The sequence below is a fragment of the Mytilus galloprovincialis genome, chromosome 2 (genome assembly GCF_965363235.1).
Source record: "Mytilus galloprovincialis chromosome 2, xbMytGall1.hap1.1, whole genome shotgun sequence".
Classification (NCBI taxonomy): Eukaryota; Metazoa; Mollusca; class Bivalvia; order Mytilida; family Mytilidae; genus Mytilus; species Mytilus galloprovincialis.
Window position 1 is genome coordinate 51,060,896 of NC_134839.1, and position 20,565 is coordinate 51,081,460.

The 20,565-nt window shown below is 32.3% G+C and overlaps 1 long non-coding RNA gene across 1 annotated transcript; it reads left to right on the top strand.

The window, feature by feature from the left end:
- The first annotated feature begins 12,953 nt into the window (after positions 1–12,953).
- LOC143062284 (uncharacterized) lies at positions 12,954–14,163 on the top strand. The gene is made up of 2 exons (XR_012974659.1): positions 12,954–13,039; positions 14,026–14,163. It is a non-coding gene; the product is annotated as an uncharacterized LOC143062284 (long non-coding RNA).
- Positions 14,164–20,565: the final 6,402 nt, after the last annotated feature.

A 20,565-nucleotide genomic window follows, 5' to 3' on the forward strand; every position in this document is an offset into this window, starting at 1 on the left:
AAAACAAGCTTTTGTAAAAGTTTAACTAAATTTGGTGAAAGCATTCTTGAGACTATCCAAATCCCAATAGTATAATGACATAAATCAGATTTTTTTTAAAATTGAAAGGAAAGTTATCATGATTTTGTTATACAAAAATAATTCACCAAGTTTCATGAAAATTGCTCAAAGCATTATTAATAGTATACTGGAAAAATTCCCCCTTTTATGAATAAAATCCTTAACGGTTTGTTTGAATTTAAAAAGTTGGAATAAAGTATCTGCTAGAATTCAGGAGAATTAGAGCAAAACAGGCTATATTCTAGGTTATCGGACAATTGACTGTAGAAAAGGAATTTTCTTTTTCTGATTTAGCTATCTGTTATCTCTGTCCTTAATATCTACTGAACTAAGCCAATTTTTTCCCATATTATTTTGTCTTTTCTCTCTTGTTATTTAACATGAAAAAAACAAACAAAGAGAAACTGACAATGCCAAGTCAAAACATAAGATGCAGAAAAGAAAAACAAAACAAAACAAAACACTAAGCAACACCAACATCACCAAAAAACTAGTGTTGAATTCATGTGCTCAGTCAGTCAGTGAGAGTTGCCAGATCCTGACCCACCTAAAAATCATAGAGTACTAAACATATTTTGTAAATATTTGATTAAAATGTTGTCATAAATAGCATAGACACCTCTTAGTTTTGAGAACCACATGTGTTAATTGTGCGCGAGTATAATCATGCACAAGATTGACTTTTAAAAGCCTATATATTGAAATTTTCTGAATATATTGCATGCATTTATTAATATGACCAATTTTTAAAAAATGCACAAAGATGCGAGATAATTTATGTCATTGTAATTTCAGGAATTTACAGTAAAGGCTTTTAACCTCACTGCATTTTGCACTTTTCCCAAGTCAGGAGCCAGAAGTTATGGCCTTTGTGACCTTTGTATGATTTTTATTTTAGTTTCAGGAGTTAAGTATGACGTCCATTATCACTCAACTAGTATACATTTTTGTTTCATGGCAAGCTAAAGCATGCCTCACAGGCACGGATCCAGGGGGGTCCGAGGGTTGGAACCCCCCTTTTTTGACGATCAATGCATTTGAATGGGGACATGTCGTGTCTCCTTTAAATGGCTGGATCCACCCCAGCCTCATGTTGTTGGATTTTCACGTTGCATTGGACCTTCGGCTGTTATCTGCTCTTTGGTCAGGTTGTTATCTCTTTGACACATTCCCCATTTCCAATTTCAATTCTATTTTCAGTTATATTATAAATGTTAGACTTCTCGTTGATTTGGTTTCACATTTCGGCTTCGTTGGAGGAAAGCGTCCCAGAAATAAAATAGCCGTGCAAGACGTCATAATTATTTGGACTAGGTTTTCACCACTATTAACCATGTCAACATTGTAAAGATTTTCGCACTGTGGAAGCAACTAGTTTGGCGCGTTAACAAAGATATAATTGTCTGTGCTGACAGGTTAGTATGTGTGCATACCAATATTTGAATTTTCTAAGCCTTCTTTTTGAATATTTTGTCCATTTCTTGGAAAAACACTGTCAGACCTCGAGTGCTGTTGTTTTACAAAAACGATCAAGTAATGTAGGGGAAAGAGACTAACTTAAAAGACCAAAATAAGCCACAACTAATGGGGTCTCATTGGGGGTTCTGATCACAGATCCCGCTTAGCTATTTTTTTTTTATTCCCGCATCCCGCTTACACTATGTAAGTAAGCAATTCTGAATTTATTTTAATATCCCTTATCCCGTTAAACTTCATTTCCCGTTTTCACGGCACAATAATTTGACTTTCATGTGTCACGCTTACAAAAAAATCCGCCTCGACAATCCCGCGTCCCGCTCAGACCCCCCCCCCCCCTAATAGGTATATATTAAATAGTTTACAATGCAGTCAAAAGCCAAATACAAATGTATATACTTTAAGACGACCTTAGACTCATTTCACAGAAAAATCGAAAATACTCATTAGTAATGAACATTTTAGATCACTTAACATTTAGATTTGATAACTTAAAAATTTACGACCATATAGATTTAAGATCATTTAATCGAAAGATGATAATTTGTCAATGAGCACCTATAACACGGTACTGCATTTTTTTTGCACCCGTCAAGAAACAGTTAAAAGTGCCTGGATCTGACAGAGCTTTGAAGAGCTTATTTTCTCGTATGATCTATGTCTGTTACTGTGAATGTATTATATTTATCACAAAAAGCTATTGCTATTTTTTCTTTTCTTTTAATATGAAGCCCCACCCCTCCTCCAGCTTATCGAAAGCGAAAAAAAGTACAAAGTTGTACAGCACTGAAGATAAAAAGTTGAAAAAGGTTGTGTCAAATACGGCTAAGTTTGTATGCTTGGGATAAGAACATCCTAATTATTTAGAACAATTAATGCTATTGCAAACAGTAAATTTTATCAAATGAATATAACAGATATACATAATGAAACTGAAGTATTAACTCATTACATAAAACAAACACGAATACATAATGAATGACCAACACAGATTAGACACACCCGACTCAGTCCAGGCCTCAACGCAGTAAATTATGAAATGACGTCACATACGACGGTGAAAAGGCATTAAAAATTACATCACATACGATGGTGAAAAGGCATTAAAAATTTGAACATATGAAATTTCTGAAACAGCAGAAAAATTACGTCACATATGAAAAACTATATCTCAAAAGTAAGATAGAATTAGGATTGATTAAAGATTAAAATAGAACTAAATACTGATATTGCATAGATGCGGTATAGTGATGAATGTGTAAAAATGCAGAATGGTTGTAAATAATTGTTAAATACGGCACAAAAGATACAAAAAAGTCATAATATATATCACACTCAAGTCAACCCGCATGTAAAAAAAACAAAAAAAAAATCCCTACCAAATGACTAGTTGTCTATAAAAAACAATCAACTATAGCATACCAAAATATATAACTTGTAAAGACTTGCATGCAATTAGGCCTATAGCTCTATATTCCTATAGATCTCATTATCGTACGATTAAAAGGCAGATTATGTGTGTGTAAGTTTATCAGAAAATTTCAGAGAGACGTACACGTTCTTATCAGGTGATATCAAAATACCAATTTACAAATTCAGATCTTCTGCCTGTTGTATATTGCTTACTTTGATTGTATATTGCTAAACTCCAACATTTTATACCGTTAAATATACATGTTTGGTGCAGATGGAAGAAATTCAATATTCATCCTTCAAGGTGTAATGCCACCATTGATTTTCCCCTTTTAGTCTTTGTTAAATTGGCACTTTTAAAACACAATGTACAGTATTTACCTTTATTTCAACCAAAGAAATACTTTGCATGTATAAAGTTTAATCCTTTCCATTGCTACAGTGAAAATTTTACACTACATTTCATTGCATATAAGAAAGTAACCATCACCGGAAGTAAACAACCCAATTTTTACACTGTTATTTACTGGTTACCTGCTTTGGTAACTATGGAACCTTAACTTTCCAAAATATTTTATAAGACCATCAAATGAAAACAGAATGATGCTTTCAGACACCCAACATACATGTTTATGACTCAGAAAAATTTAAGTGCATTGAAATGCAGGACTAATTTTGTACAAGTGTCAAATTCAAGGGAATATTTTTTTAGACCTACTTTCGTATACAACTGGATGTTAAGTACCATGATTTGGTGGTATTACTCCTAAAGAACACCTAAATGACAAATAAACTTAATGTAACTTTTTACCCTCCAATTGTAAGTTATTTCAAGCATAACTGTCAAGTTTTATCTCAGTCAGAGCTATAGTTTCAGAGAAAACCACTATAATGTAAGGCCATATCCTACGGCCATTTCAGTCTAATTTCTTCGAAAAATCCTAATTTCAGTGTATCATTTTAAAGTGCAGTGTTGACTAATATCTGATCATATACTCATGATGTATGCATTCAAACAATTAAATAGGATACAAAAGACAACTTTAAGATGTTAAACAATTTTATTGCACCTTTTAGAGTTCATTTGAAGGTCTAATTTGGTCGGTTTTGGTCCATTTTTCCTTTTTCCATCTTTTTTCATCAAAACTTGATATCTTTTGTCTAAGAAATAAAACAAATGTGATTATTTTCCCAAAACAATGAAATAAATGTAATGTTAAATCAATGATTAAAGTGTTTTAGCTGAAAGAACTGTCTCTATAAATGTTAACAGTCTCCACGGAAGTTTCTATAAGCCCTTATGTGTAACATGATTTTTTGGTCTGTTCCCCTAGTGTGACAAATAACGGTTCCCTTTCAGTCAATCATTTATTGTTACTGGTATCAAAGTCTTTTTATTTACTTATAACAGTATATTTCTAATAGATTTACACAAACAAATCCACTTTCTTGTATTTTATATTAGAAAATGTGGAGAAAGAGTAATAAAAAAATACCTCAAAATGTTTTTAAAAAGGGTTATGTCCCTTGGAATGCTGGTAAAACAAATAAAATTGGTAACAATTATAAAGTTTAAGTATATAAGACTGGATTCTGATGTGTATTAATCCAGAGCAAATAAGTGTTTAGATGATGTTTTGTCAGTGCAAAAATGCAGACGGCACAATGGCAAACTGTAAACTTTTGCGACCAAAACACAAAAAAACATGACATTAGTTGATACATACTTTAATGCTAAAGTGTCATCTGCAGACCAATTCACATCTGAAATTGTTCAACAGACTGCTCTTTAGAACATGGTTAACACTGAAATGAAAATTCACATGTTGTATAAACAAAACTGTAAGGGGGATTGAAAATTTGATACAGTAAACTGAATACAGCTTAGTCTGTCCACCCATTTGACTAAGAAAACACCGGTAAACCCCCATTTCAAGGCAATGTTACCTCAAACGTGCTTTCTGTGTCTCAATCCATTCCGAATAGTCCATGTTTTCAATGTATGTACTGGTTTAGTATTTATTTTTAAAAAATGAAAGTACAATAAGGTCACGAGTGCACATGTAGTTTCCCTAAATAATTTAGGTGTAATACCACCATTGATTTCTCCCTTATAGTCTTTGTTAAATTGGCACTTTGAAAAAAATGTACAGTATTTACCTTTATTTCAAGCAAAGAAATACTTTGCATGTATAAAGTTTAATCCTTTCCAGTGCTACAGTGAAAATTTCACGCTACATTTCTTTGCATATAAGAAAGTAACCATCACCGGAAGTAAACAACCCAATTTTATACTGTTATTTACTGGTTACCTGCTTTGGTAACTATGTAACCTTAACTTTTCAAAATATTTTATAAGACCATCAAATAAAAAAGGAATGATGCTTTTAGACACCCAACATACATGTTTATGACTCAGAAAAATTTAAGTGCATTGAAATGCAGGACTAATTTTGTACAAGTGTCAAATTCAAGGGAATATTTTTTTAGACCTACTTTCGTATACAACCGGATGTTACGTACCATGATTTGATGGTATTACACCTCAAGAGGCAAGTGAATGTTGGAGATACTCATTCCCTATTTTAAAATACTGATTAATGTCGGATGCGCCTATAGCTAAACAGTGCTAAAAAAAATTAATGTATGTTCAGGAACAAATTAACAAAATTAACAATAAATACGATAGGTAGGTCTTGTAATTGAGACCGCCCGTAATACGGTCGGAATATTTTCGACTGCCACTGAAAAAGGAGGGACAGAAAATTGGCCTTATACCGAGCTACTAATACAGGGGTCCGTAAACATACTGCAAAGGACCTCCTTAGTGCACTAAGAACAAAAAAGTGCACTAAGGACCTTGACACAAGGACCTATAACTAACATACGTCATTGCTTGACATCAGTAACAAAGTTATCTTTCATAGAAGACAGTTATGATTTATATTCTCTTTTTCACCAACTTGAAATCATACCACGCTAAACCGTTAGTTTATTCAACAACAACCATTATCTACTCAATTAGTAACGATCAAGAGACAATTGTTTTTTTGGTTAAGGTTGATTGAACATGATGATTGGGAAATTCCGAATTTGCAATAAGCCGTTGGTCACGTGCCTAGTGCCACGCGCTGATTAAAAAGTCATTTAACTTCAAAATTACAAAATCTATTGACACCTAATTTTATAAATGTGAGCTATTTACTCATATCCTCTTACATCCATGTTCTTTGGGGTCTTATAACATCGTTTAATGTCCTTACTGGAAAAACTAAACTTACTTCTTAGTGCACTAAGAAGTCCTTTGCGGTATGTCTCCTTACCGATAATACAGTCCACTCGAAGGGTTGTTGCAAGATCTTGCAAGGATCCCCATTCGTACGTGTCTGAGCACAGCCCAATGGACGTTCCACCATCCTTCTACTGAGGTTTTATTGCCGGTCAGAAGAAGACCTGTAACGACGCTATTTCTAAATATAGGTACTCTAGTTTGCTGACAAGTTCGCTTCTTGTTCCATTTTATGTAAAGGAAATAGTTATCTAAAATATATTTCTTTCTTTCTTCAAAGATTCATAAAACAATTAGTTAAAATTGCTAGGTACAAAAATGGCTTTAGCGCTAGGCTAACAAAGAATTACCTTAACTGATAAAAAGGTAATGAATGTGAATTTGTTTAGAACTTTTTCTTATATATTTGAACTGGGAACAACATTTATAACTGAGTTGGTAGAAGAATTTCGGACAGGATTTAAATGTGCCAGCTATGAAAATATCAGTCATTTCATTACATAGACATACCAAGTTGGTGAAACATGAAAGTATAACGATTCCCGAATCAAAATCATTGACTAATTAAAAGTGAAAATAAGTTTCAGTTTTGTTAGTGTTCAAATCTATTTGTCTTAATGCCTCGTGAATTTGTAATCTACATTTAGGTAATTTTGGAAACTGCTTTCGCCTGTCTCTGTATAAGGACATAGCAACATTTTTCAAGTCAATATATATTCAAATATTTATAACTTACCAGGTTAATTTCCGGAAAAGTAATAAATACAAATTGCGGAAACGTATACTTTAAATTTGCGGAAACGTAGGATTTACCATTATTATGAAGTGAAATAATTCAACTAAATCGTATTATTTCTCAAACGATTATAAACATATTTTTTTTTTTATCTATACCGGGAAAAAATTGAAAACTGTATTTATAATTTAAATTTATATAATATAAATCCTTGTAGGTCTCATGAAATGGATCTCACGCATGCCTAATTAAGATTTATAAATTTATTGAAAAATATAACAAATATTTAGATTTGATATTTAAATTAAAGTTAACTTTCCGCGCTATAATTTATTTAATATGACATGAATGAAACACTTTTTGTTAGGATTTAAGGGTTTGTCCATACAATGTGTATGTTATTAGTATTTCACATGACTTATTGTTTTCGCCTTGAAGATCATTATTCAGAGTGTTTTAGACAATATGATGAAAATAACGCGCAAGATACTTTTTTCGATCATCGTGAAGTGACAATTTTAATTCCCATTCCTCCATCCACTCTACCCCTGTTCAATTGTATATTTATATTTCCTCGTGCTTTTAATTACCCCCTCTTTGTGATTACCGTTATGCCAACAGAATCCCGGGACTTGATTTACATGTAAAATAAGGGGCGGATCCAGCCACGATAAAGGAGGTTCCAACTACATGTCTCCATTAAATAAGGGATGACGTTGTCGCTGGGTTTCTGTTACCCCACCCTTTTCATATAATTTAGATTTCACAAGTGTATACCTTTTCATATATTAGGTAGGTTAAAATGTTATCTTTTCCCATATTGTTTGCGTTTTGTTTGGTGTGTAATGTAACAGTGCAATACCTAAGTGTCAAAAGAGAGTTTTTCCCGACCTATTCACATATTTTTAAGCCTGAAAAGGTGACCTATTCCAACGTCACGTCCTATCACCTTGTATATAGGAACTACAGAGGATTCCCGAGATTATCATTAAATGCAATTATTGCTCACAAAAAGGGGAGTCCAACCCCGGATTCCATCCCCTTCAACCCGCCACAGAATATAAATATAATTGTTATTTAAAAGTCATAGACTAGTACTAGATCCGAGCACCTGTCTTGGGATATATATATACATATAGCTAATTTACCGTAAATAACTGCGAGAAAATGAATAATACACCAGTTGATAATTGTCTCTTCTCTTCTAATTAATGTGCATGCAATATTCACTCTGATTTACTTGTGAGACCACCGACACTAATAATAACCTGAAGGTTAATAGGTGTTCCGTTACTGGGAAGATCATATCGGATCCGATCAATTTATTGGTTCCATTCCAAATAAAGTACGAAGTTGAAGAGCATTGAGGACCAAAATTCCTAAAAGTTTTGCCAAATCCAGCTAAGGTAATATATGCCTGAGGTAGAAAAGCCTTCCATATAACTTCGAAAACAGACAATAATTTTTTTCACTGGATGAGATTGGGCTGATGAATTTGTTTAATGAATTTTTATTTATAGCACAAGTTTACAAGGCAATATTATTCACCTTTTTCATCCTACAAATCAAATGGTTGCCTCCTGCCACCTACACGACCTAAAACATATTCATATGAACATTTGGTATCATTCATTGTGTGTGACAATTCTTCACCAGTGACATGAGTGTAAGGTTGACAGGGGCGAATGAAACTTTTCATTTGGGGGGGGGGGGGGGGGGGGGGGTGATGTTTGCTCCAGGCATGCTTTAGTGATTCCCTATATAATCAACAAAAATTTTCACATGAAGGGGGGGAGGCTTTCCCCTTAATTATAAATCTCTATTTTCAAGCATAGGCTTATATAAATTTGCCTTTTGAAGAACTGAAATAAATATGAGACGGCTAATGAGTTTTCAGCTGCTTTACATTAAAATACACCATGTACATCATGTACATACATGTGACATACACAATTATATATGGAGCCATTTAAAAAGCTATTTTATGCAATACTTAAATAATATAGGATCAAATCTTGATACATGTAGTTGAAATTGTTACCTTTAAACATTAAAAAATGAACACTCAAAGTTTAAACAAAAGAATGACCATAGTCATTAATGTATATGTTATTGCCATGAAACTAGGTCATTGTAGGTAAACTGTCATCTATTCCCTTAAATCTTAGTTCATGCCAAGTTTGATTAAAATTAGTCTAGTATATCTACTCTATTAGGTCTCTAGTTTGGATAGTGTATATAACTTGCAAATTAAAATCATACTCCTTCGTTAAACATTATGGATGAAATAGCAAGTAAGGGATGAAATTAAATTGGATGAAATGTGGCAATTTTTTTTAAAGTAAAGTAGTGATTTGGTATAGTTTGAAAAGGTAAAATATGAGTATGTCTGAAGTTGTCAAACTTAATTATAGACCCTTTAAAAATAGAATTTTCCTTATTTTGAGTTACAGCTTATAGATTTTTCTATCATGTTAATCAGGGGCTGATCAAGCCATTTTAAAAAGGCGGGGGAGGGGGGTCCCAACCCAGAGTAAAAGGTGGGGTTCCAACTATATGCTCCCATTCAAATGCATTGCTCGGCCAAAGAAAAGGGGTGGTTCCAACCTCTGTACCACCCCTTGGATCCGCCAATGTTGAGGTTGGTCTAGATCTGTCCCAAAAGTAGTACACTGTACTGTAAAAGTCTTTTTTTGGATAGAGCCAGTGCAATTTTACCTCACTGTTCTAGTGGAACAGTAAGATTTTGCCATCACTTGGTGTCTGTCGTTGTTCGTCGTCGTCTGTCTGGTGGTGGTCTCCTCTAAAACTACTGAACCAATTTCTACCAAACATACCAAACTTAAGCTAAATGATCCGTTCGGTTTTTCATGATTTTCTTTTAGTTTGAACATTTTATAAAGTTCTCTAGTGCTCGTTAATGGAGTTATTTTTGTGTACCTAATTTTTAAGTCGTTAATAACTTTAACTTTAGTTTTGATGGATTCTTCAGTACAAAGAATTAATTTCCAATTCATTGGTATTGCTTTTTTTAACATATATATTTAGTTAATCCAATTTCGTTTATATTTAAGCTTAGATAAGATGGTAGTTTCAGAAATTTTACCCTGTTCATCAATGATATCATTTATTGTAATTATATCACTTTTTATCCAATCGTCAATATTATAATTTCCCCACAAAAGTTGTTTTCTAATTTCAAAAAATCTTATAGGATATTTGTGGTTTCCTTCTTTTTCACTAATCCAACCTTTAATTAGTTGCTTGTAAAAGTCTGGCATATTTTGTAACTTATTTTTATCAATGTCTTTAATACTCTTTAAATTCATTTTGAATACAAGAAGATTTTTCCCTAATTTGTTAAAATAAAATTTTGGAATGATTGTCCAATTATCATTTTTATCTTCACTTAATTTTAGAATCCAGTTGATATGCAGTGATTTTATGTAAACATCAATGTCTGTCATTTTAAGTCCAGCTTCTAAAAAATCTTTTGAAAGTGTGGATCTTTTTATTCTGTCTTTTTTGCCTTTCCATATAAAATTATTTATCAAAGTTTTAAAATTTTGCAACATTTTTTTAGGCATTATAGTGTTTGATGCAATATATGTTAGGTTTGGCAAAACAAGTGATTTGATGATGACTATCTTTCCTATAATAGTAAGATTTCTTTTACTCCAATCAGTTATTATTTTTTTACATTTTAAAAGCTGTTTTTCAAAGTTTAATTTTTGACATTCTTGTTTATTATGACCAAAATAAATTCCAAGACTTTTAATAGGCGTAGTACACCAATTTATACCTTCACATTTATCACGACAGTGTTTCAATTGGCCTAGCCATATCCCTTCAGTTTTTGTTTTGTTCAATTTTAAACCTGAGAAAGTACCAAATATTTCTATTAAATTAATTGCAAGGGTAACATCTTTTTTTGATTGAAGAAATAAAGTAGTATCATCTGCTAGATGGCAAATTTTCAGAGTATTACTTTTTCCGTCTAGTTTTATTTCTAGTCCTTTTAAATTTTTATTTTCCCTTATCTTAATTGCCATTACTTCTACTGCTAGAACAAATAGTAATGATGATAACGGACATCCTTGTCGGATTCCACGTGAAGCACTGAATCGAGTAGAAACCCACTCGATGTTAATAATGCATCCTTTAATATCCGAGTACATTGTCTGAACCCACCTAATAAAATTATTTTTACAGTCAAATTTCTTTAAAGTCTCAAACATGAAGTCCCATTCTAACGAGTCAAATGTTTTTGTAAAGTCAAGGAATAAGATTGCCCCATCTATTTTAAAAGCTTCAGAGTAATCTATTACATCTTGTATTTGTCGAATATTAAAACCAATATACCTATTTTTTACGTATCCTTTTTGGTCAGTGTGTATAATTTTGGCTAGCAGGGGTTTTAATCTTTGTGCTAATGCATAAGCTAGTAATTTTGCATCATAATTTAAAAGAGTTATAGGTTTATAATTATCTAGTGAAAGAGGGTCATTTTTTTTTAATAAATTAAGGATATTAAACCTACCTTCTGAGTGTTTGATAGCTTTCCTTTTTCATAACAATAATTAAAAGTAGCGACTATAAAAGTTTTTAATTCTTTCCAGAATTTTCTGTAAAATTCAACATTTAATCCATCAAGCCCAGGAGCTTTATTTAGTTTCATTTTAAAAATTGCATCAGTACATTCATCAACAGTTATTTCCCCTTCACACAAGTATTACTTTGAGAGTCATTTAATTTTTTATATTCTTTTAGAGATTCTAAATATTTTTTTGTTTCTTCTATCTCAGGATTTTTTGTAGAGTACAAATTTTTATAATAATTTGCTTCTAATTCTAATATTTTGTCTTGATCTCTTGTAACTTGACCCTTATCATCATATAATTGGGTTATTGTTTTTCTACTCTGTCTAGATTTTTCCATCCCTAGAAAATATGCTGAATTTTTTTCTCCCTCTTCGACCCATTTTCCCTTGCCCTTATTCGATTACCTTTTATTTTCTCATTATAGAGTTTTCCTATTTCATTTTCTATATTTTCTACTTTCTGTATTAAATTACTTTTGTTTTTATCATTGTATGATGATTTATCTATAATTTTATTTAATTCCGTTAACATTTTTTCCAACTTGCTGATTTGGTCTTTTTTTATTTTTAGCTTTTATTTTACAATAGTTGATTGTCTGAACTTCAATTTTGAAATTGTCCCACAGAATGTCAAGTTCAGTTTTAGTTTTTGCCTTGTTTTTATAATTTTTTATTATCTTATTAATCATTTCAATGTAGTCTTCATTTTGAAGTACACTAATGTTAAGTTTCCAGTATCCCCTTTTTGTCCTCTACTTAAATTTATTTTTAAGGAAACACAGTTGTGATCTGTGTATTGTAGTTCTATTGGAGGAATTAAAAAATAATCAATTCTTGTCAACTCCGATCTATCTTTTCTACTCCATGTATATTGAATTTTGTTTGGATTTCTGTTTCTCCACACATCACTTAGTTTAAGAGACTTTATAAGTTTACTTAAGTTGTGAGCAGTTTTTTTTTATTTTTTTGGTGCTTAGATTTGCTTTTTGAATCAATATGGGATAAAATTTCGTTATAATCTCCTCCTCGAATTAGTTGACCCAAACTTTTTTCTTCTATTACAGCATGTACAGTTTAAAAAAAAAATATTGGTACTTTTTGGATTATTTGGCGCATAAATGTTAGCTACAATGTATTGTTATAATAGTGTCTATTTCAATATTAACAAGCAATAGCCTTCCTTCATTATCTTTATAGTCATCTATAATTTTAAAGTTTAGTTTTTTTTCCAGCCATATGGCAATTCACCTTGAATTGCTAGAACCATTACTTAGTATTAGTTTGCCTTCAAATTCAGTATTTAAATGGTTTATCAAATTATTTGCAAAGTGTGTTTCTTGCATAAGAAGAATGTCACATTTTTGGGTTTTTGACGATTCAAACAATCTTTTTCTTTTATCAGGTTGTTGTAAGCCTTTACAATTTACTGTACAGATATGAAGATGTTTGTTTTATACCATAGTTGGTGAGTATTTTTAATCTTTATTTGTAACATTCAGTATGCTTCAGTAAACTTAGGTAAATCCCAGTTGGAGTGTTATTATTAGGTTACATTTTAGTTGACCTTCACAGAGACTATAAATAGACATTTTTCCAGGTGTTTTATTTTTAACACTATTCCCGTTTTTAAAGGGACTTTTTTTTATTAATCGACTCGTTCTTTGTATTATAAATAGGAGTAAAATATTTATAATTCTTTTACATTTGTGGCTGAATGTGTTTGTTGTGTAATCATTACAAGTTTTACACTTATCAACTTTATAAATAATGTTTACAGACATTATTAATTTTTTACCTGTACTTGTACTTTTTGTGTTTAAATTCTTTCTACAAAAAGGATGATTTGTCCATCCTGCATATCTAATTTTACTGGTTTTACATGTGTAATCATGTAAAGAAATTAGCATAGTTTATCTCCATTGAAGACATATAACTACAAGTTACATTCAAAAATGAGAAAAATGTGTTGTTTTCTTTGACCTCAAAGGTCATTATTTGGGTCATCCTTGTGACTTCAAAAACAGTCATTGACATGTACATCATAATTTGAGTACACTCAGGGTCTATTGGGATCAAATAAATATAAACACTTATGTACTTCAACTTGAAATACATATATTCAAAGCATATTTAAAAAGAACCATTTGTATATATACACATGCTTGCATATACACATGCATGTATAACCAATAAAAACAATTTTGTTATAAGTACAAAGCATGAGAATCAGTTTTGTCAAAATATTTGTATTTATAGAAATGGTATGTTGGTTTAAATGTTTCATTTTAACCACATTTACATTTACAATATTTAACTTTTGGGTTTTGAATATTTCTAGGATTGAATTTTTGACAAATAAAATATATTGTAAAATTGTTTGCTTGAAGATTTTAATTTTTTGCTTTATTGCCAAAATGTGTTTGATTTAACATTTCTTATCTTTATTTTTAGGATAAGAAGATGGTGACCGATTTTGACTGGTCCTCACTGAACATTGGCTTCCAAAAAGTTGAAACCTCATAAGATATGGATAAAATATGAAAAGCTCAATATGTACAGACAGAACAAATATAATTATGTACAACTGCATTTTTTTTTATGGTATATAATAAAATAGGTTTAATACAATATTACAGTTTTCACTAGTATTGACTGCTGATTACACTTAGACAGATTAATTTTTTTTTCGAGGTTCTTGATAGTTTTGTACTCTTATTTGTAGCACCATCATGAAGTTTTTCTGTAGGGGTAACTGGTGACTTTTCAAGTCCACTGCTTGTTGTTGGTTTCACTGGGGTACCATGATTTTGGCGTCGAGACGAAGATTGAGTTGCTGTGAGTTTGGTGATTTGTTGTTGTTCGGAGTTTTTGTTTGGAATTCCACTAGATTTGTTCGCTGTGTTTGCAGGTTTGTTATTTTCTCTGCGAGCAGGTATGACTTTTGGTCTAGTTGCTTTGGGAATATCATTGAACATTTCACGATTGTTAGTGACAATCCCTGTTAGGATTGATTGAGATTGTTGCAGCTCTGTTTCAATGGATGTAGGTGTTATTGCTTCAACTGTGCCTACTGGTGAATGTGTAGCCTCCGGATATTCATTTTCCTCTCTCTGAGGTTGTGCGTTAGCTTCACAATGATCGTTTTGATCTTCATCATGTACGCTAGAGTTTTCTTGTTCATGATCATGATTCGAAGATAAATCACTTGTACATTCGTTCTGTCTGTGGCCTGATTCTCCACAGCTTCTGCATTTCCAATCATTTTGACAGTCTCTGGTTTTGTGACCAGTTTCCATACATTTGTTACACTTAATATTGTCGTTCTGTTGCCCTTTATAAAGTACTGTGGCTCTATATTTCCCAATAGGTATAGATTTGGGAATTGCCTTATCTAATGGGCCATCACAGATGACAATTCGATCTCCTGTCTGACAGTCAGTGATTTGATATTCGAATCTAAATCTTTCCCTGAAGTGTTTAAGAATTTTGCAGTTGTACCCCTCTAGCGCTCTCAAAATTTGTCCATCATCCTCTGATAGCGGTACATGTTTCACACGTATTTTAATATCTGTAGAATTTTCCTCAAACCGAACGCGGGGATTTCTAGAATATATGAATATAGATTTGCCCCGAAACTCGAGCCCGTCAGAAAGCAAACATTCTGTTTCTTTTTCTGTATCCAGGTATATCCGCCATAGACCTCTTATCCTTTGAAGACCCTGGATTGATCTTCTATGTATTACTGCACCTATGGCTTTGAACATTTCATCAATTGTCAGATACAAACTTTTCAAATGTGGTTTTGGTATATATCCAAATACATCAGATTCTTCAATGAATACTGGCTTAACTGAGGATATAGAATCATCAGATTGATCAACTTTAGGTCCGTTTTTGAAAGCTTCGGCATACGACGCCATATTGGTTTTTTCTTGAGTGTCAGATTTGGTCATAGTTTACTCACTTATAGTGATATTTCAAGATAAATTCTCGAAATGTTGGTGATAAATCACTAAGGGAATGTTTGTGTTCCTAATTGAATACTTATCGTAACCAGTTAGAATGTCTAAATAAACTAAATACACAATTTCGCTTGAGCTATCTAAAGACCCGTTACCGTGGTTAGGGGCCGTAAGATATCTTGGTTTTTATGATCATCAACAGGTCCTGCATGTCTATACTGCAGAGAATACCTTTCTAAATAATGTGCTAATTGGACTAATTAATGTGAAATGAACTGTGTTTTCCTAGAAAAAGAAATAGAAAAAATTCTACAAAATTGCTATAAACAAAATGGAGTACTATCAAAGATGCACAAGAACACAATTGTGTAAAATGTAACAACCTACATATTCACTGATGGATTATGGAGAAATTAAGAAAAAAATAGTATCTTTGTCATGTTTGTTGTCGAAATAAACACCTGCGTTATCCATTCATGTACATGGCTCCATCAGATCAAATATACAGAGAAGATGTTTGAAGAACAAGTTGCCAAAATTTATTCAACCAATTGAAGGAAGATGTCTTGTGGATGGAATTATTTATGCACTGAACTGTTATGTAGGGAGTCGAATAATTGTACACAGCAGCTGAAACAAAGGACAAGTTAATTTAACATGAAAAGTGTTCAATTTATTTAATATCCAAATATGAGCACAATATAAATAACATCACAAATGGTATGATATTCATAGCGTTTTGCTTATTATTGTATTGTCTTAAACATGTTAAACAGTCAGCCTTTTGTTTTTGTATGTTAAATACTCACCATGAAAATTTGTATTTAAGTTTTAATTATCTTTTGTATCAATAATTCAGTCTAGGAAAAATTATATTTATACGGTTTATACTGTTAAGAAATTTCCATAGAGGAAAAATAGTGGAAAACATTTCCTTAAGGGAAATTTGATGTTTAGAAATTTCCCTCAAGGAAAAGTGTTTGTCAAAAATTTCCTTACAGGAAAAAGTATTTCCTCCAAGGAAATTTTGAAGCTGCGAATTTCCTCAAAGGAAAATTTGAAGCCGCAAATTTCCTCAAAGGAAAATTTGAAGACGCAAATTTCCTCAAAGGAAAAAGAATTTCATCAAAGGAAATAGAATTTCCTCAAAGGAAATAGAATTTCCTCAAAGGAAATAGAATTTCAACAAAGGAAATAGAATGTCCTTAAAGAAAATATTTATGCAGCAAATTCCCTAACGGAAATCTTTTTCCCTTGAGGAAAAAACAATTTCCCTTGAGGAAAAAACAATTTCCCTTGAGGAAAAAACAATCTCCCTTGAGGAAAAATCTTTTTCCTTTAGGGAAATTTATTTCCCTTGAGGAAATTGTTGAAAAAAGGGGCATAACTTGTTCAAGAGTGGTGCTAGAGCCAAAATTTTTAGGACAAATATCAGGGAACCAATACCAACCAAGTTATCAACTTCATTTTGACTTAACTCCAAAAATTAAGGTGACAACTTTTGCAATCAGTGGAATTGCAAACTTTTCCAGGAGACTGTTCTTTCACAGATACACAAATAACGATAATATTTTTTTACTGACAAAAATACAATAATTTAGCATTTTTAATCATTCAAAATATTAAAAAAGATAATATGGAATTTACGACACAAACTTTTCGTGTGCTTGGTAATTCATACGTGAAATTATGCGCTGTCGAATAGTGCCGATCCCCCTTAACGACACATTATATATGCAGACTTATTCTTAAATATTTGTAACAAAGTAATGTACAGTGGTGATACAGGCAAGTAGATACTTTTATATCTGGTCAAAACAATCACAAATACTTTAAAGAAGACATATTTTACTACTAAACATACAACTATTTAAGTATAACGTTAATTAAACTTTTCCTGTTTTTGATACACTTTTGGTAATTAATTGTTTTTTCATCTCGTCACTGATCACATCAGGATTTTAATTTATTTTAAACCTCTAGCATTACCATGCATAGTCACATCAAATGTCGCATCTGGTACAATAGCTATTTTTTGGTAAATTCTTATGTCTTAAGGAGAATATTCTGAAGTATCATTTGAGCCTGTATTATAAAAGCGGGTGTGTCTTTATTTCTATGAATCGAAATGTATACATAACTTACAGACTCCAAAATGGAAATCATCAATTTGATAGAACTTGAACCTGAATCATATGTTTTATATTGTCAACAACAACCAGCTGTCAAACGAAATAGTCTTTGCTTTATTATAAATGGTCATAATTTGATACTTTGGTAATTTGGTTACTGCTCACAAGGAAGCTATTAAACCAAGAGTTCCAAATGGTGAAGTTGAAATCATCCCTTCGTAAATTTTACGGACGCCATCACGAGTTGGTTGACCGTTATGGAACAACCGTTTCACAAATGATATCGGATATATGTTCCTTACGTCGTAACTACAATCCCCTTCCCTTTCATGAATGTGACCTACCGAATTAGACTATTTACCAGATTTGTAATCACATAAGCAACACGACGGGTGCCACATGTGGAGCAGGATCTGCTTACCCTTCCGGAGCACCTGAGATCACCCCTAGTTTTTGGTGGGGTTCGTGTTGTTTATTCTTTAGTTTTCTATGTTGTCCCATGTGTACTATTGTTTTTCTGTTTGTCTTTTTCATTTTTAGCCATGGCGTTGTCAGTTTGTTTTAGATTTATGAGTTTGACTGTCCCTTTGGTATCTTTCGTCCCTCTTTTGATATAATACATTTCTATCGTCTTATATTTTTTCATATTAACTTATTGTAATTTAAAATGGCCTCTTTGTTGTGCGGGTCTGATGGCAGTAATATACACCAAAAACCCCTTAAATACTATGGTTCTGTAAATGACATCTTTGATTAATTAGATTTAATATATAACATAAATGTCTTTGTAATTGTTATAAATAAAGTTGGACTATGATAATGATCTGCTTACCAAATATGTGAAGTTAAATGGTGGTGCAAGACAGTACAACAACATATCACCATTAATTGAAACCTTTGACATTTTAAATTTCTAAATAATTGTATTTATAAAGTATTCTGTTGGGAAAAATGCTGTTCTTTTAATTTAACCGTATTTAAACAGAAAAATATTTTAGTTGAGGTATACTAGTTAATACCAACTTATATGCAGGAAAGTATTTGTCATATTGTGGGAATTGATGTTATCAGCCATCGTTATATTCCCGTCACAAAAATGGAAATATATGGTGTAATTATCAAAGAGGCCATATTCTAGCAGAGACCAAATTAACGTTATAGTTTGAAACTATAAGTATGTTCTTCAACAATGTAAAAACACCAAAACATTATGAGGTTTAAAAACGGACCCGGTATGATAAATGAAGCATGATTGAAACGAGAAATTTAATATCTGTACAAAACAATAAAATCAGCTAAATATAGCATCAAAACGCGGCAAGCTCTGATTTACAAGCTCTGGACATGGGACAGACCAAACAGAATTAGACAAGGCTTAGCATGTGACAGTTGTGTAACATAAAAAGATAGGAACAAAGTATCAAAATCAGTTGAAAGAGGCTCATCAGATCCGTACTTTCACAGATAAAAGAAATATCATAGATTCTAATGAAGTCTTCATTTTTATTATAATATTGATGCGGGCAAGAGCTTGAAATGCTTGACCAAAAGTTTTACTCAAATTTCATGATTAGTTTGTAGATTGCTAAGTTAGTATGACAAGATATAATCTGTTCAGTATAATGTAGGCATTTGTTAAAAGTAACATATACAAGTTTTAATATTTTATTTATTTCGAACATTTGATAGTTTCATTAATATTCGGGATAATCAAACAATCAATTTAAAGAAGTAAGATAACTAAATTATAGACTTTCAGATGATGTGACAAGAATCTGTTCAATAAACATGTATATATCAATTAATCTCTAAACTCAACACATGCTTAAAACTAGGTTAACACTGCCGATCATATCAACTCGATGATTCCGGTTGCCCAAATTTTCACGACAAAGCGTAACCAAATTCTTGCTCGGGCCTGTTTACGACTTCTACCCGCCTGCTATTCGACTGTACACAACCTGAACTTGACCATACACGACTCCTTAATGACTCCATCAACCCGACCACTAATTGAACACATAGTCGATAATTACGACCAAATCACGATATCTACACGATCTTTACCCGACTAGCAAGACCAAATCAACTTTACTCGATCTCGGCCTGATGTAGACCAAACCAGATCGACTTGATCGTATAGGGGTTGAAGGGATAGTCGGGAATTGGTCGGGTATGTAGAATTTCAATTTAAAAACGTCTGAATGTTTTTATATGCCCCGACACAGCGGAGGGGGCATTAAGTGTTACCCTTGTCCATCCGTTAGAACGTACGTACGTCCCAATAATTAGTTTCCATTCTGTAATTTTATTTTGCCTCAATCAAATTTTATGAAACGTATACAAAATGCTTATTATCATATAACGCAGATCAAGTGTGTTTTTGAGTATTGATCCTTTATGACGTTATATATAAGCAAGCTAGGGCATTATATGTGTCCTCTGGACACATACTCAGTTTATTCGGGTGGATTCAGTAGTTCGCAGAAGGTCTGAGTAAAATCATACATTTAGAATATCTTCATGGAAATAAAGCAGTTGGATTTGTGGGCAAGGTGGTAAGAGCTCCAGAGAAACAGGTAAATAGCTGTGACGGATATTGAAGAGAGCGTAGAAGACGAACAAGAAGGCGTATACAGCAACGGGTAACGACAAATCTAGGTGAGGCAGTGGCTGACACGGAGACTACTGTGTGGGCAGTATAAAGTTAAATCACAAAAATACTGAACTCCGAGGAAAATTCAAAACGGAAAATTCCTAATCAAATGGCAAAATCAAAAGTATCAGAGACTTGCAGGAGCTCAACAAAGAGGAACCCAATGGTTATTCAATCTTCCTTAGTGTGGACGATGATATGTTATAGGAGTTATACTGCTCATTTTTGAAAATGACAGCAC